The sequence below is a fragment of the Thunnus maccoyii genome, chromosome 9 (assembly GCF_910596095.1).
Source record: "Thunnus maccoyii chromosome 9, fThuMac1.1, whole genome shotgun sequence".
Classification (NCBI taxonomy): Eukaryota; Metazoa; Chordata; class Actinopteri; order Scombriformes; family Scombridae; genus Thunnus; species Thunnus maccoyii.
The window spans coordinates 13,004,380-13,031,590 of NC_056541.1; the positions used below are offsets into that span (position 1 = coordinate 13,004,380).

The 27,211-nt window shown below is 40.6% G+C and overlaps 1 protein-coding gene across 3 annotated transcripts in view; it reads right to left on the reverse strand.

Annotated features, from left to right (window-relative positions):
* Window positions 1-21,570, reverse strand: part of LOC121904369 (homeobox protein orthopedia B-like) — a 47,052-nt gene extending 25,482 nt beyond the window's left edge. Inside the window, exons 1-3 of one of the 3 annotated variants that reach the window (XR_006098211.1) lie at window positions 21,410-21,570; window positions 19,452-19,755; window positions 17,673-18,587 (exon numbers count right to left, since the gene is read on the reverse strand). The gene's annotated coding sequence lies outside the window, so the exon portion shown is untranslated. Of the gene's footprint in view, window positions 1-8,920; window positions 9,051-17,672; window positions 18,588-19,451; window positions 19,756-21,409 lie in introns of those variants that run through there. The other 2 variants (XM_042422082.1, XR_006098212.1) reach the window with 2 other exon arrangements.
* Window positions 21,571-27,211: the final 5,641 nt, after the last annotated feature.

A 27,211-nucleotide genomic window follows, 5' to 3' on the forward strand; every position in this document is an offset into this window, starting at 1 on the left:
TAACTGGAATTTTGAGTGCCTTTTCTCATCTGCAAAACAATGAATCTTTCTTATAGAAATCCATATCAGTCAAGGCACAATTGCTGTTTTGATGCCAGCCTGGGCTGAGGAAACAACTGGTGTAGTTTTGAGGGGAAAAAATGATGCCTGTGAGGCACACTTATTGTCTGTCAGCAGCAGCGTTAGCTATGTCTCAGTCTGAGCATTTATCCTGGGCCATAATGGGGTGCTGAGTTGCTAGTGGCGGCCATTGTTTAATGATCTCCTTGGGCTCTGGGAGTAAACTACTGCTGTAATCAGAAGGGTAAACTCAGCTATATTTCAATTTGGAGAGCCGCTCTTCCGTTCAGAGAGGCCGCTCTGAGATGATAAATAATAGGACTATTTAGCCTATCCCACAGGCTGCCTCACTGACACCTACCCAAACACACACACACACACACACACACACACACACACACACACACACACACACACACACACACACACATATAAGTCAGCCTATAACAATTCATGTCCCTTCCATAAATCAGCCCCACTAAAAGCTGGTGATTAGCAACATCATTTAGCCCCTAAAACCCAAACAGCGACAACTGTTTCCTTCCCCGTTTTAGGGAGAAGATGGAGAGATGCACAGATGGTAAATTGGTTGAAGGGGAATGAACTGCAGCTGAATGACTGGACCTGAGGATGTAGAATAAATTCAATGCAGAATTCAGTCCTGGAGTTGAGATTATTTGGGTTATTTATTGTGAGCAGTGGCAGTTTTCACCTTGTAGATTTTGGCATGGTTACTGGTGTTCTTTATGTTCTATATATTTATATTTTGAAGTCAACAAAATTGTTGTGAGGGTGGATGTAAAAAAAAAAAAAAGCTGAAAAAATATCAGTTGAATCAAACATTTCCCGATTTTATTATGTGAATAATGAATGCTGTACTTAGATCCACTTAAATAATAAATCCATACACTGCTTTTACAGTGTCACAATGCGTTTTGATTAAGTAATGTTCAAGTCAATTTCTCTGAGGAAAATAATTTCAACAGACTTATTTATAGAACAACATTACAGATAAAACACTCAACCTAACATTTCAAAATTATGCAAATTTAACTGTGAAAAAAAATCTTTTTTCTACATATTTCATTATCTTTGTCCTCTGTTCATTACAAGTACAAATTGACAATATTCAATTGCATAGCCATGTTTGCTCACCCTTTACAACATCTAACAGACCCACGGGTGACAAACAGGCAGCTTACATGAACCGTCTTTTGTTGTGCACTCTTGTGTTCCTTCCCAGTCTTTATGTCATTTCTGGTGCCCGTTGTGCGTTTAAATTTAGGTTTTTATCATGATATATAGACAATTGCATTGTAATATTCCTTCACTTATTTTCTTATCAAGAGCTCAGTAGGCTCATAGAGTGATTTTTTATCATATCTCTATATGTGTACATCTACAGTGGAAGCAATTTTCAAATTATGGTCAAATACTCTACGCTGCAGAGTTAAAGAGTCCTGGTGTTTATTAGTGCTGGAGAACATCATGTCAAGTGAAAGACTTAAACTCCACATTCAAAACAGAACCAAAACAGTTGATGGCATTGGCACCTCACTGTGCTATATTATGTTAAAGTAAAGACTATGAAACTAGGAAGAGTTTTAAGATGCATGTGTGTGTGTGTTTACTATTTTTCTTTTAGATTTACCTTGGAGCAACAAATAATCTTCCAGTAAAAAAAATCTATTACTTTTGAATTGTATGTTTCACTGTTTAACAAAGAAAAGGAAGAAGTGATCACAAAATCTCAAAAATCAAATGAAGACTGCACATACAGCGTCACACATATTAATCTAACTTAATGTTTGCCACCTAACATCACACTTTATTAAAATTATATAAATGAAAATGTGAATTTATATGATTTTAATAGAATGTTCACTGAAGCAGTTGATTATTAGGATAAAGAGAAAGAATAATATGTTATTTTGCTTTTGAGAAGCCAGTGATTTACAAGCACCAATAAAATCAAACAGATTAAGCAACCTAACCTGACAATTTCCTCATCTACCATTCTGCAATACTGTTCTACTGGTCTCAGTGGAGAAGGATCAGACGTGTGTCTGATGATGGCTTCCTAAAGAGCTTCAATTAATGGCCTGTCACTTATCATTAGAACTGCTGAAAAGCGGGACGCCAGAGAGCATGATGCAAACAAAGGCACGTTTTAGAACGTCAATTCTAAAAGCACCCATCGACTCTCCATTCTGGCGGCCGGCCTCTGAGGCCCTCGCCCCTGCTGGCCCTGAGTCCTGCTGTCTCTCCTGGGGGATTAGAGGGATCTGCAGAAATTAGCCGTTTGGATGACAAGCAGAGGCCAAAGGACGAGCGGGTGTTAATGTCCCCTTTTACGGGAACAAAAGCAGAGGGGATTTTAAATAACATGTCTCCATTGCCGCCTGTGGCCACTCCAGTGGCGGATGTGTGTGTGGTAGGTTACTCAGCAGTGCTAATTGATTGAAGTTTTGTGTTAGCAGGAGGAATTGGTGTGTCTGATAGCCTACATTGTCCTGCATCTGTGGCTCAGAAGTCCAGCGAATTTTGAAAGAGAAATTTGAAAAATAATGACAGAGATGTTGACACTAAGAGTAACCAAACAATGTCAATTTTTAATTTATGTCACTGGTGCCAATTTAAAAGCAATGCAAACCTAATATTGTGACAATGAGTGCCATTTCCTCAAAAATTTCTTAAAAACACCAAATAACATTTTAAAAATGTCTCCATTAGGTGCAAGATGTCAGCATTCAACTTGAAGTCATCTGAATCCTAATGCAGCCCAACTATCTTTGGTCTTGCACTAGCAAGGTTGTTTACTCTTCATTACAGTTTCAGACAGAGGCAGGGAGATCCTCAAAGAGAACATCCACAACAACATCCTCTTGACTGGGGCTCTGCAGTGCTGCTTTTGTCCATTACGCTTGGCCTCCTCATTGACAACCAATAAATCATTCATTTAGAGGCAAAGCAGGGAGAGAATCAAACAGCCATTTCAGAGCCTGAGGCCTTTCACTGTAGTGGCTGCTGCAGGCCACAGATCTAATGTAGAGTGGCTAGGCTGCAGGCGGGTGGAAGGGCTCTTAAGAGACAGGAGCGCATTGTTTAGAGAGACGGGAAACGCTGCTCTCATTAGACCTGGAGCTGAAAACCAACCTGAAAGGCCTGCTTCAATTTACCTGCCCTGTGCTTGGAATAAATCACCCTGTGTGTGTGTGTGTGCGTGTGTGTGTGTGTGTGGGTGGGTGAGAGGCAGGCACACATACAAACACACGTGCAACTGCAAAAACACACACACACTCATAAGTAGACACTTACAAAAAGCTTTATACATGCCTTTCAGAGCGCACCTCTTCAGGTTCAGAGTTGTTTTAGCGCAGCGCTTGTTAAAGGTAAAACCTTTTACCTTTTCTGCCTCCAATGGCCCTTTTATTAAGGTGCTTTCTCATTCAAATCAGAATCACAATTAAGCTTCTCCCGACATGTTTTTTTTTTTTTTTCCTTCTCTGTTCTCTTGTAGGTTTGAGTAGTTCTTTGCACAAAGTGACTCACTGCTGTGATGAGTAGCTTATGCATGGACAAGACTACCGTCAGGGGCTAATGGCTGCTGCAACAAGAGCTGCTTCTGAACAGATAGACACAAACATACAAAAATATAGCTGTTATCATTTCCATGGAATAACGCCAGAAAGATTGCGGATAATTTGGCAAAACTCAAGTCGCAGCCTTTGGCACTGTTGCCATGATGAATTCCACCGGAGCCAAAAACTAACTCAGTGCAGCCAAAGTAAAGAGAATCTAATACTTTACACCAGGTAGTCAGGCACAGCAGGTAACACTCTGTGACAAATCCCAACACACACTGAGACAAAACAAAACAAAAGAAAGTGAATAAATTTCACAGCCACCGATATAAAGACCAGAAAAAGGAATTGACAGAGCGAGAGAGCAGCCTGGTGGAGGAAGAAGGATGGATGGAAGCTGCATAAAAGGACAGAGGAATAAAATCTGCAGAAAGGAGACGAGCTAGAAAAAAGTGGGAGTGGAGAACAGGAAGCCCCTGCAGATATGCGGTGGCAGAGATGTCAGACTATTTAAATACTGATGAGGCCCCTCTGTCTCTCCTCGTCTCTGTTAATGACATGCTCCTCAAGGCCAGACAAAAGAACCTGCAGCCTGCTCCACCATGCCTGTCACAACACACACACAGTCAACACATCAGGGTACATCTGTGTTTGTGTGTGTGTGTGTGTGTGTGTGTGTGTGTGTGTGTGTGTGTGTGTGTGTCAGGGGGATTCTCACATTCTCGCCCTGTCAGGGTGTAAGGTACCGCTGAGAGGTGATAAATCTCTTCTTCCTTGTCAGAGAGTGCTGGCACTGCATCCTCGCTCTCACAACTCACACAAACAAAGCAACAAAATCTCTACTTGGGTCTCTTAAGCATCTCTTTCTTTACTCTTTCCTCATTTCTCTTTCCTTTCTTTCCGCACTGTCTCATCCATCCGTTCTCTTGACCCGCTGCGTCTCCACCAGCATTCAAAATTAAAGTGTCACACTGGCAGCAGATGGATTACGCACAAATACACAGAGTCACAAACACAACTCATAAATGAGGTGAAATGGAATCAGACTCTTATTGAATGCTTGAAAAACTGTGTGGTGTCCATAAGCACTACACTTTGTTTCAACCCATATCAATTCCTGCTTGTTATTTGTTTTGAAGTGAATAGTACGTACATGTTTGGACTAACTACAAAGTCTTTGTTGCCTGGACTGCTGACAGGAAACAGCAGGTGATGGAGCAACATCATGAAAGGAACTGCCTGCTATAAAACAGGCAATAAGCACCATGAAATGGGTGCCTCACAAAACACATAAGTCTGTTTGATACATGAACAAGGATTCATGTCAGACAATAAAGTGTCCATGCTACAGACGCTCAAGTGGACAGAGGAAAATATATTTGTTTGGGTTTCACTGTGTGACTACATTTCCGATTGTTATTGCAGCTGGAAACAAAACTTTTGCTCTAAATTGGCTTTAAAAAGACATCATAAAACTGTCTCTCCATCTTTCATCGCCTCTAGCTGTCTTCTTCTTTCGTCTCCTCTTTGTGACTTTAGCTCTAAAGCAGAGGAGAGTGTCAGCGAGTGTTCTGTTTGATTCAGTGCTATCTAACCTTGCTTTATGAAAGCATTAAATTGATGGTTCCAGACCAGCCCAGAGAAAATGCACATAAAACTGAGACTAACTGAGAGATAATAGTCCTCGTAAACTGGTCTAAGAGCTCTATAACTCACAACGTCCTCAACTTGTTCTGTCTTACACAGCACAAGCTGTCGCATCCAAAATACTGATGCCTTAAAGGCACAAACTGCGACACAAATACAAACAAAAGGGGAACCACAGTAACAACGAGGAAAGACACAAGACTGGAACCGGTCAATCACTCCCAAATACATCCAAATAAATATAACCAAACATAGGCGACAACTAAATCTAGGTCTTTAGCATTTGTGATGCTGGTGTACTATTGCTCTATTTTCAATTGAGAAATACAAAAAAAATGCAGATTTTTTTTTAAACGTAACTCAAACTTTTAAATGATATCTAGTATGTGAATATACATCAATTTCATGTGGTCACAAATGACGAATCAAGCCTTTAATACAGTAGCTTGTGTTTGTCGCACATTTGGTTCTGTCTGGTCAACATACCGCTTTTTTAGATTACTATAATTTCACCGTAAAGTAGAGGCATTGGTATCTGTATACATACAGCAGGAATTTTCTATATTCTTTATTGTTAATTAACACAAAAACCTGAGCAATGTGTGAGTGTGTGTGTATGTGGTAGCAGTAGTAGCAGCTGCTGTCAACTAGATGAGTGATGAGCCATGTAAGGGCAGCCTTAACTGTGTGTGCGCGTATGAGTGAGTGTGTGTGTATGTGTGTGTAGTAAGAGAGAGAAGATAAAGACATCTTCCCTCCAGCACTCAAGACTCTCAGGGTCTGCTCAGCTCACCTACAGTAAACCATCTCTGTTCCTGGATGCTGGACTTCCTGTGCCTGAAATCTGTCCACTCCCTGCATCCTCCTACCTCTTTTTGACTCATTCTACCTTTGCAGGACAACACGAATCGCACACTGTGAAAGATGAAGCAGGCTTTTATAGAGAAAGTCATCTGAAGCAAAAAAAAAAAAAAAAACAACGAAAAATGGGCAGGACAACAAGGGCTATTATTATATATGCAGACGACAAGCATGGAGCGCAGTGTGTGCATGAAATCTGTGAGTCCATTGTACATCTTGCAGGTTGCACAGGGTGGTAATGGATGGCCGGTGGGTGCCCGCTGACGTGTTATTCTTTTATAAAACATTGCCTCTGCGTACCGGAGCGCAGGGGAGAGCGTGTCACGCGTGTGATGAATGACCAGGGGGTAACATCTTCACTCCTGACCCCTAACACAGGCGTACGTGCTCACACATAGACACAGACACAAAAACACAGCCTCACATAAAAAATAAAAAAAAAATCAAGCATGCACATTCAAGTTAGTAAACAGTTTTTTTTTTTGGTTTTGTGAAAGTGCACATCTAAACATCTGATGCAGTGAATCCACTAAGCAGATGGTGATCCAGATGCAAGTTGGTGACCTCTCGCTGTGCCTTCCTTTTGAGTGTGTGCTGAATACAGAGAGAGGCTCAATCTTTGTATTCTTTTCAATGCTTTCGCTCGCATCGCTTTATTATTTTTTTTATTTGATCACAGATCTGTCATTAAAAAAAAGACTCTTCCTTACTTCCTCTCATTTATCACACAACCTGACTAACAGGCCTGCAGTCATCAAAGGTATCCTCAGCTATGTCTCCAAACAAAGCATGAAAGACCAACATCAAAAGCGGCTCCTATTAATACTGGCAGAGCCGGGGTACTGGTGGACAATGCTGAGGAGCTGGAGAGGTGAGTAATAAGCAGTGACCCTCTGCTTTTACATGCACATCGCTGACACTGACACGGACAATATAACAAGCAGCAAAGGATGCTCATACATCAGAGGACACCGCCACCTGAAGAAGTGCAGCAGCAGAAAGAGAAGAAGAAAAAGAGAGACAGAGAGAGAGATAGGAAGAGAAGGAGACATGATAGGGAGGAAAGCGAGACAGAGGGGATGGGGCGGGGTGGGGTGGGGGGGACGATGAGACAAGGAGACAGAGACAGAGTGGGTGAAGGTGGCGGAGGTTTAGTGGGGCGGGTGGGGAAGGGGAACAGGCAGCCAGTCTATTATCAGGGGTCTATAGAGAAGCATTTAGGGACAAATAGGACACCACCCCCCTGTCACCCCAAACCATTCAGCCCCTGTCAGCCCAGCCCATTCAGCCAAACCCCATGGGAAGGTGGCAGGGGGGTGGACGAAGGGGAAGAAGCAGGATCGGGGTGGTAGTGGTGGTGGTGGGCGGTGGTGGGGGGGGGGTTGGTGGGCTGAAGATGGAGTACCCCGGTACCACCCCTCCATGATGCTTCAGATGCTGTATCCTAGCAACGGCACTCGGGGTGTGACCCGTAGTCATATGGCTCCATTCAGTTTCACACCAGAACCTCTTGAACATACACACACATGTACACACACACACATGGAGGGGCCCCGCAGTGTTTATAAGGAGCCAAAACAGGCTCCCATGTACAACAATTAGCACAGATCATGCCCCCCCACCCACCTCCTCCAACCTGGCCATTCCAGCAACCCCACAGGGAGCAAGCTTAATTACCATCAACAGACAGAGGGGAGTTTATCTTTACACACTTAAGATAATCCACTTCACACACACACAGACAAACACACACACATCCTATAAGAAAACTCTTGATTTCAGCGTGCTGTCAATCACATGCTAATTAAAGCAGTGTATTGATGACATTCTTCTCTCCCGATTTTCATATGGAATTAGAATTTAATTAATTGTGTGCAGATTAATTACAACATAATGATATTTAATTGTTACCATCTAATTGTTGTGGCACTCTTTGTTTTGCAGTTGCTGGGAACTTTGTTTATTTTTAGTTAGGAAAAAGAACAGTTGGCTAGAGAACACTTCATTGAGCACAGTTTCAACTTGAAAACATTTCAGCAAAAGAGCCTTTTAATCACAATAACATTTTCTTCTTTTTGTGAAAAATTAGCGTTTCAGTCAAGATAAGTGATATTAAAGAGAGGTTAGAAATATGGGAATAAACGTAATAATAAGTGCTTTGATTTCTCCGATTCATAGTGTGTGTAGTTCATCTTTGCTGTCACCTTAATAGCAAAAGATAGACACAGGCACTCATGCACTCACTGACACACACATATGTGCACACACACACACACACACAGGGTCTTTGTTTGGTAATCCCCCCTTTCAGAGGGATAAATGTCTTTATCAGCCTTGTTCTGGCTAATAGATTTATATACTCCATCTATTATTTATCCAAGGATTATCACTGTTGCCTGAAGCTAGTGATGTAGACAATGTTTACCATGACCTTGGGCCACACACACACACACACACACACACACACACACACACACACACACACACATACATACATACACACACACACACACATACACACACAAACTTACAGCAAACTCAATTTGGCATGGAATTGGTGAGTGATAATAAACAGGCGTGCAATAATTGTCCCAAAGTCACTTTGTTCTTTTTCAACCTCGAGGAACATTGCAAACCAATTCTGAGCCTATTGAATAAGATTGTCTACTGAGTCTTTATGACTACTCATTAAAACACACTTTTATCATTTGTTATAATATAGCACACTCCTCTCCAAATGACATCATTAAACATAATTCAATCTTTACCTCTTCTTCATGTGTGCTGGTTTTCCTGATTTATCCCCACTTTTATTTCATTTTCTCTCCTGGCCCACAGGCAGCTGCAAACTGCTGCACTGCCCCTCTGTGGACGGTTTCTGAGCTGCAGAGTTGCCAACTTAGAGGAAAAAAAAAAAAGAGGCAAAGATCACCCAGGAAAACCAAATTGTCCACTCAAAACAAATTGATCTACAATATTACTGCCATACAAACAAACGCCACCAAGTTTGCACAAATGTTGCCAAGCATAAACATTAGGCACATGCACACTGTCACCCACACACACTCCTCTTTGTGTACATACACACACACACACATACACATGCATAGGGCAATTTAGTAAATGTCATCAGGTCTGCAGAAAGAGAGGGAAATAGGCCTGCCTCCCATCTTTGTATCGGGAACACAGGTGAGATTGATGAGTAGCGTCTGTTTATGATATCGGTTATTCAAGATGAAAGATGAGGGTTTGTAGAGGGGTTCCTCCCATTCACTGTCATTGATTTACACACACAAGCACACACACACACACACACACAAGAACATACCCACACAGTGAGTGTCCTTGCTTTGTCAATAGTCAAGGTTATTTCATATGCAGTTGAATATTTGACTAATATGGTGAGATCAGACACAGCAAATTTAAAAAAAAACAACTTTTGGTCATGATGACAGAACAAAGACTGACTTCTTTAGGGACTTATTCTCACCCGACAAGCAAGTAAGTACTGAGTGAACATCCATCAGGGAAGAAAGAACATAAAACTGTGGTTTAAAAGCAATAAAAGACGGCAGGGAAATTTGTGAAGAGCATTCGGGGTAGAAAACGGAGCACTCAAGCCGGAGCCAATTCTGTTCTGGTGAATTAATACCTAAACCTCTTTCGCATTAACATCCACAGAGAGACAAGTGCCACGGTAAGTGAATTTGTTGCCTGTGTTTGTGTCAAAAGCCTGTTTTTCTTCCTCAGCCAATTAGAGAGACTATGGCACAAAGGCAGCTAATTTTGTCAAGCTCCTGTAAATGGAATGATGGATGCTGACGTTTTAGGCTTGTGTGTGTGTGTGTGTGTGTGTGTGTGTGTGTGTGTGTGTGTGTGTGTGTGTATGGGGGGGGCCTCCTTCATTAAAGCTTCTTCCGGAGAAACACATACAGACAGACAGACAGAGAAAGAGAGAGAGAGAGAGAGAGAGAGAGAGAGATGCACAAACATTCCCTATTCAGGATGAATTAAAAACCTACAACACACTACTTTTCACAAGAGAACATTCATTATGTAGCCCTAATGTAATGGCATAAAGCACAAGGAGCAACAGCCTATCAAGTGCTGCAATTTGGCTTTTTTCACTTGTGCTGTTTCGTTGCTATAGGGTAATTTGTAGCACTCAGCAGGGCAGGGTAAAGTGAATCAAGATTAATTTACATGCAGGCGAACACTTAGGCAAGGCAGAGCGGTAAGCAAACGCACCGTCTCTGCAGCTGAGCGGGGAGAAGGCAGCAAGGCAGAGGGGGGGAAAAGTGTTGGATAATTAAGGAGCATCAAATGTGATTGCTGAAGGCAGTTAAAAGGCCACAACATGCCGACTGCGGTTGCTCTCAGAATGCAGCCTCCGCGTTTCAGTCGAGCCGCATTGATGGAAGCATGGATTCTATTGGAAACAGCCTTACAGCCAACCAGCCACTCCAGATTCAGTCTTCATTAATTGTGCTTTAGTGTCTCTCCTCTAAGCATATTATTCTAATGCATTAGTTTGTTTTCATTTAGAAAGAAGCATGCTTTCAGCGCCACGCTTAGAACTGCACCAAACAAGACAGTATGTTGCCAATAGTCTTTAGAGGAGTTGAGGAAGTTCTGTATGAACCAAAAAGCAGAGGTTATTCAATTGAAACACTTGATTTAAATAACACATCGCCACACATCACGGTGACACGAAGACAAAGCAAAGAGTCCCTGAAGATGTGAGGCTGAAGTGACAAGACTAAGTTGGACAAACCGCCGCAAACATTCAGATACAAATGCGACTACAAGTACACCAAGGAGAGGGGAATGAAAATGCTAAATGAGCTGTTTGAGCTGGACACACGTCTCAGAGCGGCGATAGAAGCCGAATCCTTGCCCCACTGAACAGACTTCACATATCAGAGAAAGAGATCACTGGGATAGGATAAAAAGAGAATAGCTGGTGGACCCTCTCCCCTCTATCGCTCAGTGGTAATGGACCCTGGACCAAGCCTGTGGCAGGGGAATCTGATCAAGCATGCCATCCTGGAGACACATGCACACACACACACACACACACACACACACACACACACACACACACACACACACACACACACAGAATCATTCTGTCAAATCTGAATAAACACAAACACACATCGGTTGGATTGCAAGGTGCAGCTTGGGGATTTGGGGCGAGCGTCTGGCATATTTGGCCATCTCAGATCTCCTGTCAGGGCCTGAATGCGGGATGACAGCAAGAGAGAGCCCGCAGCGTCTGGAGACCTGTCTCCATCTATGCATCTCTCACATAAACAAATTCTCCCATCGCTGTATTCAGACTAGCCTCTCTGCTCTATTACACACAACACACAGCTGCCACAAGCACTCAGACACCCAATCAACAACCACAGAGGGAGAGAGAGAAAGAGAGAAGGAAGGGAAAAGGGAGAGAGAGAAGGGGAAGAAAGAGGAAAAAGCAAAAGTGTGTGGAGGGGGGGTGAGGGGGGGGCAGTGGAGGGAGATGGAGGAGAGGAGAAAGCGAGACAGGAGCAGTGTCGGGGGAGATGCTGAGATGAGAATGTTGAGAGGAGGGCCAGCGCTCCGGAACTGTGCTCAGCGTTCTGTCTGGCCGAGCAGGAACCTCCTAAAAGCAGGACGACCAGCATGGATGAAAGAGAAATGGGCTCTAGTGGGATGAGGAATAGACAAGGGCGGGAGTGGGGGGCTAAGGGTTGCAAACACACTGAACGCATGAAATATTAGGACCACCTGCTCTTTCTATGAAATAGACTGAGCACGGCTGAGGCCAAACGCTAGGAGAGTGATCCTGAAATTTTGTGTGATCTGAGGGATCGCGTGCAGTGACTCAGGTGTCGACGCTGTCACCTCTTACTGTAGCAATAAAAGGAGTCGGATGTGAATACCGAACCTAGAGCTTTCTGCGGGGTGTTCGCATGTTTACATGTTCGTTTGACAATTCAGTGAGAATCCACATCAGGTGGAACGGGCGATTTCAGATCACGACAGGACTCAGTTGAGTAATTCTATAATATCAGAGAGCTCAGCTTTGAGTTTGTGAATCTAAACTCTTTATTTTAACCAAGCAGCTGACAGATAAATTCTAGTGTCACCTGGAGACAAATCCTGGACTACCCGGACAACACCTATATTATTTTACTGAAATCTAGCTGTATTTTTAGACATAGCTGGAAGCCCTACAATACATTCAACTAGAGCTGCAACTAATGATAATTGTCCTCACTGATTAATCTCTATTATTTTCTGTATTGTTTAATCTATGAATTATCAGAGAATAGCAAATAATACCCATCACAATCTTCAAATGATTTTACTAGCAGTTTAAAATCAAAAAGATATCCATACAGTGATTTAGGACAAAGGTCTTCACATTTTAGATGCTGGAGGAAGCAAATTAATTTTAGCTTGAGGAATTACTTAAGTGACAAATTTTCCCCAGAAGGCCCTCTGAGGGCTTTACTGTACAATGGCCTGACCGACACCTTGTATCCTTAAAGTCTCTATTTAAATGAGGAAGAATGAGGAAGAACGTCAGAAGAGCAACAGTGAATGATCCCTCTGTCAGGATGGACAGAAAAAAGGCATTGTATATACAGAGACAGTAGTAGAAGAATTACAATATAGAGAAATAGATTGACAATATTAAGTGAATAAAGATGTCATTATTTATCAGTTGATTAATTTATGAACTGAGTGACTAATTGTTCCCACACTACATTTTAAAAAAAAAATCAGTTGGATTATATCTCAAAGAAAAATTCAATGAACCCTCTTTGCTAATTGTCAAGAATTGTCATAGATATGGACTTCACTGTCCGCTCAGCTCAAGGGCAGATTTTCATTTTAAAAGCCCAAAGCTAGGTCTTTGTTTTTGAACTTTGGTAGACTGATGACTTTTCATCACTGTGCGTTCTGTAGTACGTTTGCCTCTTGCAAGACTTAAAAGGAGTGGGTGAAGTGTGGAAGAATTTATAATGATCACTGGCCTCCCCTGAATCCAGATTTGGGGTGGCCAGAGGAGTGCAGAACCTGGGAAAATAGCTGAAGTTAAAGTAGGCTGCACAGGGGGAATATGATAGGTTGACTATCACACACCCATAAACTGTGCTGTTCAGCCAGATTGATCTTCTACAAAACATCCCTCCTCCTTCCTCTGTATCCCTACTTGCTGCTCCTACCTTTTCTGATCAGGCTATTGATTCCCGGACCAGTCGATTGGCTGCTACTCTGTGATCTGGGCTGGGCCAATTACTTCAGTGAGTTATAGTGATTAGTTTGTGTCTAGATCAATCCGCACTGATACAGGGAGAGAGGCTGCGGACGGGGCCAGGGGAACCACTGACTATTCACATCAATGGCACATTTGTGAAACAACAACAGTGTCGATGCACGATCTTGTGCTTAGTATCTTGGATGTAATTGTTTCATCATGCCATCAACCCTCTGTAGAATACATAAATGTGGTCTTGCCGGTAAATCTGGGGCCTTCTGAGTGTTTAGACTTTTAAAAAAGTAAAAATAGTCATTCATTTCTTATACTCCATAACCACCCCCAACCTCCCCCCACCTCCCACACACACACACAAATACAATTAGAGCTTAAATCTCAGCCTGTGGCATTGGTTTGACATTGTACAGGTCATTAAAGGTAAACTGGTACTAATGTCGAAGGCAAATCTATTTATGTTGATAGTATTCATGGGCAATCTTTCCATAACATTGATCAACACAGTTTGTCTAATAGGAAAATAATAAACAATTACTCCTGCACACGAGAAGGGTAATTGATTTTCTTCTGTAAATTACTACCACCATCAGCCCTGCGTACACAGAAAGGTGATCATCTGCATAAAATCAATGGGATATGATCCTCTCTGTATGATAATCATGCACTGTAACCAAGGAGCCTTCATTAAGTTTGGAGAGAGAAAGGAACATGGAAGGTAAGACAAAGAGACAGCAAGCAAGCAGTAAGACTTCAAACAGTTGTAAAGACAGCTGCCCTCTTTATACCTCTCTATACATCCTACATCTATAAAGTGATGACAGAGAAATATGTTCATCTCAGAGGATACTGTCTGATCTTAGTTCTAGCATCAATACTGCATAGATTTTATATGACATTTATGAAACTGTTAGATGCTTTGGACCTGGACTGGACTGCACTAGTGTGTGTAAAGTCTTTTAGTTCTTAACTGCTAAGTTTCAAAATAGTGATTTACCAAATTAGGTTGCATCATTAAAACTTAGGAAATGTCTTATCTAGTGAACACACACACAAATCATTTTTTAGGAAACATCTGTAGTGCTGTTTAATAAGAAGTAACCAAATATGTAAACAGGAAGTCACTTAAGCATCACGAGATGTAACGTAACTTAACACATACAACAGTTTTAGGGCCCAAAAGATAAAATAAACTTAACTGCTGACTCTTTGTGAATGTAGGTGTGAGTTTGTTTTGTTTATATTTGAATACCTGGAGAAATATTTCTGTTTTAGAATTAATAGTAGGCCTGTTCATGCAGTTTACAGTGAGAGGGAAATATCTCATTATGCTAACCTTACAGATGCTTTTTGGTCATTTAATCTAATGTTTAGTAACATTATTCAAATAACTGTTTGTAATTTTAGGTTTTCTGTGTTTTTTCTGTAGAATATGATGTAAAGTGTCACCTGAGATTTAATTTGGTGATGCGTAAATCTCTACTTAGTAAGCACATTATATCTAGGCTACGTTTGAACTACTAACAGTTGGTGTAATCGGCTCCAGATGTGATGTTTGCTGATTGTTTTCTGAAAACTGCAGTCAAAATATGCATATGATGGGGCACGAAAAGTGAGAACTACACAAACTCCTGAAATAATAAGAGAAGGCCAAAATAAAACTCTGATTAATTTCTGATGGGTGCTTACACCACCCTGGTTTTCCACAGCCAGACACTGACTTATGGTGATTGGTAAGCCCACCACCAGACAGCTATATGTATGACTGTGTGCAGGCCTCCAAATCAATACCCATCGCCACCAATATTAATATCACCACATACATCAACAGGCGAGTATCTGCCTGCAACAAGGACAAAGGAGGACCGGAATGGGTATGACTTACTAACACTACCAGTTACTTAAAGACACAGTTTTACATGACATATTCTATGAAGCCCTTCTCTATCTCCTGTGCTATCTACATTTAACTATTTAAAACATGCACGTGGTGGGTATGTGGGTTAGTTCAGTAATCAGCAGTGGTGGAAGTATTCAGAGCATTTACTTAAATAAAAGTACCAATAGAGCAATGTAAAAATACTCTATTACAAGTAAAAGTTCTGCATTAAAAATCCTGTTTAAGTAAAAGTACATACGTATCAGCAGCAAAATGTAGTTGAAGTATTACAGTAAAAGTAGTGGTTTGGTCCCTCTGACTGATATATTATTATATATGACATCATTAGATTATTAATACTGATGCATCAGTGTGTAAGCAGCATGTTACTGTTGTAGCTGCTGGAGGTGGAGCTAGTTTCAACTACTTTATATACAGTCAGCTAGTTTAGTCCAGTGGTTCCCAACCTAGGTGTCAGGGCCCTCCAAAGGGTCACCAGATTAATCTGAGGGGACATGAGATGATTAATGGGAGAGAAAGGAGGAAAAAACAAAGTTCAGATACACAAATGTTTTCATTTTTAGGACTTTTTCTCTAATCTTTGATTTTTGGTGAAATATTGGATCATTTGAACATTTATTGAAACGAAACTATGTGAGAAGTTTAGAGGGAAAAAATCACTATTTGGTGGAGCTGTTAACAACTCATAGACATTTGAAATGTGACCCCGACTACACACTGCTTTTTGTAAGACGTCAAAAGCCAAAAAGGTTGGAAACTACTGGTTTCATCTTTAACAATGTGTTGTATTTTAAAAGCTTGTTATATTATCAATTGTGTAAAATCTTCATCTGAAAAGTAACTAAAACTGTCAAATAAATGTCGTGGAGTAGAAAGTACAATATTTCCCCCTGAAATGTAGTGGAGTGGAAATATAAAGTAGCATAAAATAGAAATACTCAAGTATATAAGTACCTTAAAATTGTACTTAAGTACAGTACGTGAGTAAATTTCAACCACTGGTAATAAGTACTTTCAGTGCTCTTGAGAAAGAAAGCTTATGATATCCTTGGAGAAAGAATTCCTGGCCTCAACTGTGGCAAGTCGTGCATTGTTCAATCTTCCAGTTGTACGTTCCAGATTGACAATGTTCAGGAGATTATTTATCCAGAGTGATTGCATACAAATATCAGGAGTAATCAAGGATTTTAAGATTGTCTTCTTTGCTACTGTGAATCCAGAAAATAACATTCACATGAGAGTCATCATTAATAAGAGATAAACAAGAACCGGGATTGTAGACAATTTTCACAAGCTCGGCCAAAACATTATTAACATAATTCCTAAAGTTGGCAATGCTTGGACTTTGCCAAAACATGTGAAGAAATGTACTTGGAGAGTTGAAATTACACAGATGTCAGACGTAGTTGGCTTTTAGTCTCATCTGAAATCTTTCATAGGGTCTATTGTAAGCTCTATAGATAACTTTGTAATTAATGAGCTGTCATATTAAAATTAGACAATATATATTCCCAATCATGTTTTTCATTTAAACCCTGTAACTCACAATTCTAAATAGCTGTAATTGAAGGAGGTTTTCCAATGCTCTCCATGACCTTACTATAGATGCATCCTGAGTCCCACATGACTGCAGACTTTGCATTAAACCAACACTACGATCTTTCCCTAACCTAAACCAAGTGTGGCGAGTACATAATATTAATGCTGTAGTGGCTGTGAGCTGATAATCCAGTTCAAGATTTTTTACTGTCATGCTCAGCAGCAACATTTTGCGACTTTTTATATATATTAATTAACAATGTTTTCTCATTACATTGATAAAAATGAGGGCTTGGACAGTCTGGAACATTCAGCGCTACTGAAACAGTTTGCAGAAAACTCCACAAGGTCCAAATTGGCACCATAGTTTGTACAAACTACAAGACAGCTGAGATGGGAATTTAATGGAGTACTTTTAGTACCATTTATGTCTGGCTTTATTTAGCGTGTATATAAATGAGCTTGCTGTTCAGTTGGATCGGTGTGCTGTTCCTGGCCGTTCCCTCCTAGATAGGAGGATGAGGTGAAGTCTCTGTTTTAAGCTGATGACCTTGTTTTACTGTCTCCTACTGAACTACAGCAACAGTTGGACAAAGTATAAAAGTACTGTCAGAACTGGGCTCTGGTAGTAAATATGAGTTTAATGTCATGATTTTTTTTCAAAAACGCCCCAGATGTCAGGAGGACAAATACCAGTTTACCATAAATAATCATATAATGGAGTTATACCTACCTTGGTATAACCATAACAGCATCAGGGAGTTTCAACATGGCAGTGAATGCACTAAAATAAAAAGCTCGGAAGAGCTCTACATTCAATAAAGAGAAAACTTTATTCCAAATTCCAATTAATTCTGGCTTAAAATACAGATCCTAATCAAGTACAGGCTCAGTGACCACAAATTGTTGAAAAAGGACTACACAAAAAATAATGGCAACCAAAAAAAAACAGAATATGTGGTGACTGTTCAACAGGTGAGGTTGAGACAGAGATGTACTTCCTCCCTACAGTGTAAAACACTCAATGAAAAAAGGAACATTTACTTTAACAAGTTCAATTCTGTAATTTCAGATAATGACCTCTCAAAATTAAAAAGACTTCTAGGAGAAGAATACAGGGCATATCTTGCTGCTCATTATGTATCAACATGCCACGACCTGAGGGACAGTGAATGACCTAGACACACACACACAGTGTGATGTGATCTGTTAAAATGTAATTGGGGAGATGGTTACTGAGTGAATTACTCTGTTCCTACATATAATCCATGACATTACTGTTAATTAGGGATTCATTTCAACACAATGGTACACCTTCATCCTTCCCTAAACATAAACCCTTCATCAGCACTCACACACACAAATACATGCATAGGATATACTGTATATATATAATTAATATATATAAATGTAGGGCAGCATGGTGCAGTGGTCAGCACTCATAGCAAGAGCGTTCTGGATTCAAACCCACAGGACGGCTGGGGCCTTTCTGTGTGGAGTTTGCATGCATGGGCTCTCTCCAGGTACTTCAGCTTCCTCCCACAGACCAAAAAGATGCAGGTTAGGTTAACAGGTGACACTAAATTGCCCGTAGGTGTGAATGTGAGTGTGAATGGTTGTTTGTCTCTATACTATATGTTAGCCCTGTGATTGACTGGCAACCTGTCCAGGGTGTAGCCCGCTTCTCGCCCAATGTCAGCTGAGATTGGCTCCAACTCCCCCGCGATCTCTACAGGATAAGCAGTAAAGAAAATGGATGGATGGTTAATGTTGTGTTAATGTTCATATTACTGTAATGTGTACTGTCCAAATATTTGCACAAATTGTACTTTGATGCTTTGGCAACATTGTTCTTGAAACCGTCATGCTAATACAGCCCTTCTGAACTGCGTTGGACAGTGTTGTGTGCACAAGCTGCAGCAAGACAGCGAGCTTTTAGTTTGATTACTGTGCTGTACCTCCATATCTCTATGAATCACCTCCTTCTTTCCTGCCTATTTAGAAGCCAAACACAGACATACTGTATAATGAATCTATTTTAGGAACACCGACAGCACTCAAAACCTTTTCATTTTTCTCTGAGGTGGTACACAATTTTGTTAGACCCTAAAACCAAATAAAGGCCCTTTCAATAATAAAGGCTTTTAAAGCTGAGAGAATGAGTAGCTGGAGACAAACAGCAAGAGGAGGCTTTCAGTATATTAGCTTCTCAAATCAAATCACCTGAAGGGAAGACAGAACCAGCATTTAACATAGTATGAAGCCCTGGACACAGAAGAATAAAGTGAATGCTCTGTTTGAATCTGTCCTCCCTTTATAGATTTTAATGGCCTATGGTAAAGTGAAGTGTGTTAACACTTGATAACTACATTAGCAAGGGACTATTTTTTAAAGTACAGAGAGGGCTTAGCAAATCTACCTTTTCACTTTCCATTACTGTTGTGAATTGCACAGAATGAAATCAAAACCTCTGGCACACTTAGTCCGTCACCAGTTATCAAATTATTAGAAAAAGGTTAATCTGAAAAACTAAGGGCAATTAAAAAGGAACAGACTGATATTTAGCAGTCACTATGCAAAGCCAACACATCACCTCACAATGACGTCCAGGTTGCTGATTTGGATATACTGTATATGTACAGCTGATTTATAGTTGTTGAAGAAGTAGCTTTGTCCAGATTGATGTCCTGCTTCCGTCATGACTGGCTGGAAGGCTGAGATCACTCAATACTAATCAACAGGCTGGACACGAGCTGGTCTTTATCACTTTGTCCCCTTTATATGACTCCCAACCTTGGCTGCGCGACCAGTTGCCTGATTTCTCATTTTGTTGCACTGCGACTGACAGTGAGCGGCTCTGATTGAGGGGATCCATTAGGGATCAGCCTGAGGAAAGCCTGTTTGATGGATGAGACCAGCAGTCACCTTCAGAGCTTGCTAACAACACCTGTATCCTCTCTGTCACACACACAGACACACGCACACACACACACCATGCACACTTTTGCTGACATATAACAATTCACACATATTGTACTGTGTAGTGAGTAAGAGACAGAAGGGAAGGAGGTTTAAAAAGATGAAAATCTATACTGGCTTATCAGCAGTGACTGCTCAGCTCAACTTGTACCCGAAACTAATAGTAACACTGGCGCAAAAGCAAAACCTTTGTAGTTGAAGCCAGATTTTCAGTTTAAAGACACTAGGGCTGCAACTAACAATTATTTTCATTATTGATGAATCTGTAGATTAATCGATTAGTCATTTGGTCTATAAAATATCAGAAAATGATGAAAAATGTGACCACTGTTTCTGACAGCCCGAGGTGATGTCCTCAAATGTCTTGTTTTGTCCCAAACAATAGTCCATAACCCAAAGATTTTCAATTTACTATCATAGAGGACTAAAAAAAACAGAAGATATTCACATTTAAGAAGCTGGAACCAGAGAAATTTAATTAATCGACTAATCATTGCAGCTCTGAAAGATAACTGACAGAAAAATGTTAATTTAATATAGGTTTTATAAGAGAAATCGGGCAACATAAAATAAAGGTGAAAAAAGTTTTCTGTTTTCATATCTTATTATCAAAAAACCCTCCAGACTATCTGTCAAGAAAAACCTAAGAATGAGAGAGTACAACAAAAATTTGAACACAGCATTTTTTCTGTGCTACTCTGAAGTTTCACATAAAAACTTTCAGAAACAGGACCAAAAAGTAGACTAAATAAAGAATAAGACAAGTAGAGAGAGTTTACCTCCACTACTTCACCTGTTAATAGCTGCATCAACATATTCAACATATCCAATGAGGACTCAACACACACTGCTGATGGTCAGCCTCTAAAGAGCCTGAACCTCCAGAAGTAGCTTTAAGATATGTCACAGCTATTATACAAATAATTGCAATCAAACATGCAGTTACAGAATAAACTGAAATAGTAAATGATAATATAACTCTTCAATTAAATAACTATGGAATTTTATATTAAAATCTTTATGAAACCTTGTTGAATGCAAACTAAGTATGACTATGTTACACTATTGATGTCTTCTGGCATGTCTTTTGGTCTAACTTAGGGTGTTACCTCCAAGGCCAGATCACAGACACAGGCCAACAAGTGAGGAAAAAAATTTAATGTACCATTTCAAATGGGACGTCCGCAAGACACAGTAGTTACAGGCAAGAAAATACACTAAAGGTGTAGTTTGTGTGCTCTTGACGGGATAAATCACCTGCAGCATGTAACAGACAGGAGTAAGAAGATTGTGGTGTTACCATAGACTGTATAAAATAATTGACATTGGTTTGTGGACTTGCGTTTTCAAGCCTCGACTTTAGCATTTTGACTGTCGCCATCTTGGATTCTTGGAGCCAGAAGTGATGAGAAGTGACCATATTTGAACGAGAGGGTGATGCTGACCCTAACACTAGCTGTTAGCTTAGTTAGCACGGTGTATTTGCAGTCTATGGTTAACTGTGATAATGATAATGCTAATTTTCGCTAGCGGAAAAACAGGCTTAAAACCATAAAAACAAAATGAACTTACCGGGAAAACTGAGCATCCGACTCCTTAGAGGGTCATTTAGTACAGCCAAACGCCAAACAAGAGTTTCTAGGCGACCAAAATATTAAAATTAACTCTCATGAACTGAAAACACATCCTGAGATCCTGGGGTGACGCCATGTTTACGTTACTAACCAACGTTGTCGCCGTGGTAGCGACTTGTCAATCACAACGTAGCCACGCCCTAAAGCATACCCTGCTTTATCGTCAAATTTAAATTAAATGGGACCATAAATTACAAAATGAACATCATGCTTTATTGAAGAAGACTTGAAAGTAGCGATTGAGACCATAAACTCATTAGAAAAGTGTTTACTGAGATAATAAATTAAGTGAGAAGTAGGGTCATTTTCTCATAGACTTCCATACTAACTGCCTTCTTTTTGGAGCCAGTGGAGTCGCCCCCTGATGGCCATTAGAGAGAATGAATGTTTAAGGCACTTCCGCATTGGCTTCACTTTTCAGACCCGGAACTACCCGATTGGGTGCTACTGGAATGGAATTTGCCCTTAGTTGTGCGCATGATGGTCATCTTCATACAGCATCAAGATATTATACAAGAGTTTACTTTATTTTCAAAAACAGCCGTTGAATAATAAAATAAGTCACATATATTGAAAGCAATCTTTCCTCCTATATATTTCTACCTTGAATTGCAGTTTTATCCACTCAGCAATATATGGTGTGTATGTGAGTGTAGGTGTACTGTACATGTATACACATACTGTATGTGTGCGAGTCTCCAGTGCTGGCGAGAATAGTCTTCTGTGCCTAACAGGCTAATTGCTCTCAGCAGTATTATCTCATTAGGGCCCATCAGCATTTGACATTTAAATACAGAGCTGCTAAAAGCCTCTCTGCTTATTTAACATTAACATTACCATCCATCACATCCTGCACAGAGGCAGGGCAGGCACAGGCCCTGGTCTGGTTAGCTCCTTTACTTCCATCTCCCAGCTCTTGAAACCTCTGGGTAATTTTTTTTTCTTAAATCACCAATTGATGCATTTAATAAGAATAATAATGGTAATGTTAATAGCCACAATGTAAGAGTGTTGCTAAAAGGGAGAGGGCAATCATATCATGTGTACAGTCAAAGGACACAGTATAAAAAAAGGAGGGAATGCTGTGATGAGTGAAGGTAAGCAGGAAGGTGAAATAGAAGATGAGAGGTGGAAAGAGAGTGAAGAGAGGAAAGGCATGGGAGAGGGTGAAACAGAGAGAGGGAGGTCAGCAGAGCAGTGTTAGAAAGGGAAGGTAGAGCCTGATGGGCACCAAATGAACAAATTATGACGGGCTCCATTTTGCAGGATGGGGTCACCCCCCCCCCACCCCTCTATCTCACCCTCCTCTCTCCTCCACTCCTCCTCTCTTCTCTTCTCTCTCTGACAGTTCAATTTCCCCCTCTCGCCTCCCTGCTCCTGCCTGCTAATTGTGAGTGAAGCCTTATCATTGGGCCCCCCATCCACCCTCGCTGCGAGGTATCGCAGTGTCTGAGAGAGGAGACTGGAATGTCAAAATGTTATCCGAGACAGCAAACAGCCAGAGAGACGGAGGTCACACACAATAAGACCGGACGTTCATCTGAATGCACAAGCACGGGCACGCCACCTCTGCGCAGGATGCACAGACAAAAAGATCAGAAAATGTTGCAATACAGTTCTGTGTAGAAAATATAATTTATAAATTCAGCGGTTAAATTCCATTTTTGATCTCTACTTTAAATGTGTGAAAGAAAATGATCTCCACATGCTTTGTCTAGTTTTCTGCCTCTTGTCAGTGATCTGAAAGATTGGCTGCAGCGAAGGATAACTGAGTGCCAGGTGTCAATCATTAGAAAACATCTCCTTTACACTCGGGGCAATACAACTGTGATCCAATAGATTCTGTTTCGAAAACATATTGGATTTTGAGACTGAGAAATCAAACTGATGCATTCACGGCAGGAGCGAATACTTGGAGCTGGATTGATTCATATGCTTTTTTTATATGCCTCAATGGTGGATATACTGATGTCTCATTGGGTAAAATACACAAAATCACACACACACACTCCTCTACTCCAATCTTGGCTGAGAGCACTTGACTCTCGTGTGCAAAGTGGAGCTGAGGCATGTTATTTACAGACTAGAGGAGGCCAGGTTTAAATGACACCTGAGGATAAAGCTCGTCTCACACCAGTGCTCAGATCTCTGTCTCTACTTTGTCATTTGAAATTGAAGCATTGCCGAAGAGCATTTGCTCATGGTTTCCTTTTTAGCTGCACTGTTCCCTCTGTTCGGATGAAACAGAGACAGATAGACAAACAAGCTGAGAGATATGAGGCAATCTTTACTGAGGGGAGCAGCTGGCTGTTGGATAGGCTGGGGTTTAAGGTGCTTTAGTGGTCAGCTGATAGGGCTGATCTTAGGTCAGAATAATCTGAATGCAGGAGGAACTATGAGGAGCGACACAGGACAGAATCACTGACCCCAGACGTCCCCCATCACAGAAAGCCAGATAGAGGGTCAGAACGGGATAGAGGGGAGAGGATTCAGAGCAAGAAGTGGAGAGAGATCGCTCATCTATATTCCAACACTGGTAATGAAGGTTAATTCATTGGTTAAGGATTAACAAGGTGCAAGAGTATGATAGGCAAGCAGTTGCCTTCTCAAATATAAGTTTAAATCAACCCCATTATGCATGATGTAATTTCAGCTCCAGAGCCCCGCCTAGTGGGAAAGTAATTACACTGTGACTTACAGGGACTCCTTTAAGTAAAACTCCAAAACCTGCAGTGCACTGACACTGAGTGTTTGAATGTAAACAAGAGCAGGTCCATTCACAAGTCACATTTTCATTGTCTCCTTCTTTAAGAATCAATCTCCCTCTTCATAAATCAAAAATCTCATATGGTGCAGTTCAGTCAGTGTAAAGGCTGTCAGTTTGACAGTTTAACCCTGCTGAAGTTTTCACAGTAAATGGTGTCTGGGGATCTTTACATATCAAACACTAAGTGTGCTACCTGCGAAGGTTGGGCAAATTAACAGCATCAGCTTATGATTTTTTTATCATACAGTTGTTGCTTTTACTGTCTCCACCCTCATATCCATATAAGCTTGACTGGGCACAGCAGGGTGTAAAAGATTCAAGGTGGCATGCAGGTTACATACAGGTTACGATTTATTAACAACTGCAGTTCATGATCAGCAGGTTTAATTGATTTTTGAATATGAAATTTGTTTTTAAATGTAGATGCTATGTTGTTAATTTTTAAGTAATGTAGCACTGAATGTGACAAATTTTAGTTTTTAAATGTTGACATTAGTATTCATTTTTGACATTTGTATGTAATGGCCACATTTGCCATATATTATGCTTGTGATACTGAATTAAGTGACATTTTCTTTACAAGAGAAGAGTAAAAAGTTGAAATTATTGCATCTACACAATTTAGAAACTATCCTTTACCAGAGACAGGAATCAAGAAATTCAGAGAATTTTAATGTTCTAGAGAAAATACATATATATACACTGCCAGTCAAAAGTTTGGACACACCCTCTCATTCCCTTGAGAAGATGAAGAATGAACTCACTCAACGTTAAAATAAAAAAAAGTGATTAGGTGCATCTTATTCACACCAAAAACAATATAGAGTCTTAGAAATGGAGGATAAGGGTTTGTTTTTGCTGACGACAAATGTCACAGTAGAGCAAGAGTTTTACAATGATATGTAATACTAATTTTCAAATATCAAAAATGTCACATATTCACATAAAACCCAGTTCTAGTATTCAAAGACAAATTTGTATCCTTTATTTTTCTATGATGTAGAAAGTTTTCTATGATCTACTAAAAGTCAATTGTATAAAATAAGCTGTTATAGCTAAATTAAAGTCATTGCTCCTAGGGCTTAGAATTTGTACACATGTATATCAGAACAACCCAAGGAGATAAAAGAAATGAAGCTACTCTGCTCTTTTGGACAGCAAAGTAAAGCTCTTGTATTAAAACCAGTAGAGTTTAGCTTTATGAGGTCTAAAAATTCTTTTACAGGCTGACAAAATTAAGAAATTAATCTGCACATTCAGTTAATAACTGGGTTTGATCTCTGTGTGTGAGAAATAAGATGGACCTGACCTCCAAGGCAAGCCCAGACTAACTAATGACGGTCAGAGCTAAGCTAATATTTCATCATCAGCTAGCCAGTGTTGGAATGATCTTGATGCTATTAGCAGACTAATGGCTAAATACTCCGGCGCTGCTTAAGAGGAGCCAGCCACTGACACACTTAGCATCCGTTGGCTCGTTTAGTGTGAACATAAATGAGCATGTGAAATGGAGACATGAAAGAGATGGGCACACCAGTGACCCCTACATATACAGACACATATACAGACACAGACATATACACTTACAGCACCACACACACACACACACACACACACAAGCACGGACATGGTGACCCCTACATGGTTGATGAGATGGGGGCTGATATGCGAGTCAGACGGAGCCACATTTGTAAAAAGAGATAGCCAATTACGGCAGCCCAGGCTGGGGGATAATAGCCTGCCTGTCAGGGTCTGTGTGCAGTATATGCAAGTGCATGTATGTGTATGTGCCTGTGCCTGAGCACGTAGTACCCAAGAGTGAATATCGGGTTCCTATTCTCATCTATTTGCCCTATATCTCCATTGCTTAGATATTAATTTCAGAGCAGTGCTGCAGCACAGGGCCCAGGTCGTTAGAGTGATTCATCTGGGCTTCATCCAAAACGGGCATGAAAAAGACAGAAAGAGTAGGCCATGTCTACCAAAATGGGAGGCATATTTCCGTAAGATTTCAGCACCATGGAATAATGGGGAGGTTTTTATCCATAATATTCTCTATCCCTGCTCTATATTACAAATGATGTGCGATACTGGGTGAAGCAGAACATAGAGGATAAAGCGACTGGTGAAATATAAGGAACATATTCCAGAGCATGATCGCAGAATAGAAACCATATTAGTGATGGTATATTATCACCTAGAGCTGCAATGATTAGTCGATTACTTGATGGAGAGCAACTATTCTGATAATCAATTAATTGGTTTGAGTCGTTTTTTTAAAGAAAAAATACTAAAATTCTCTTGTTTCAGCTTCTTAAATGTGAATATTTTCTGGTTTCTTTAGTCCTGTATGACAGTAAACTGAATATTTTTAGGTTATGGACTGGTGGTCAGGATAAAACAAGACACTTGAAGTTGGCTTTTGGAAACAGAGATCAACATTTTTCATAATTTACTGACATTTTATACGACTAATCAATTAATCGAGACAATAATCAGCAGATGAATCGATATTTAAAATAACTGTTAGTTGCAGCCCTGTTGTAGTATATGACATTTCAAACTTCTCAACAATGTAAATCCTGCATTACTGTATGTGCCAAGCCATGGACCTCTGTCACAGAGACATAGAGACAGACATTCGTTTGAAAGCTCAAACATCAGTGCTTGTCCTGTACTTTCCACAGACACATGATCTCCTCAAGGACTCGGCTCTGTCAGCCACAGTGGCCAGCCATCTGAAACAGACGCATGATAGACTATCAGAGGAAGGGAAACTGTTCAAGGGAATTGTGTGGATTTAGTGGTCTAGTGCTGACACATGGCTTTGAGCATGGTAGAAAAGCACTTTAACTCTTCAGTGCTTTTATCGCGTGTACACACACCATAAAACATGGGTCTATGTCGTGGCATGGCTCACACATACAGTAATGCACACACAGACAATGCATATGGAAAATGCTCGCTCAGAAA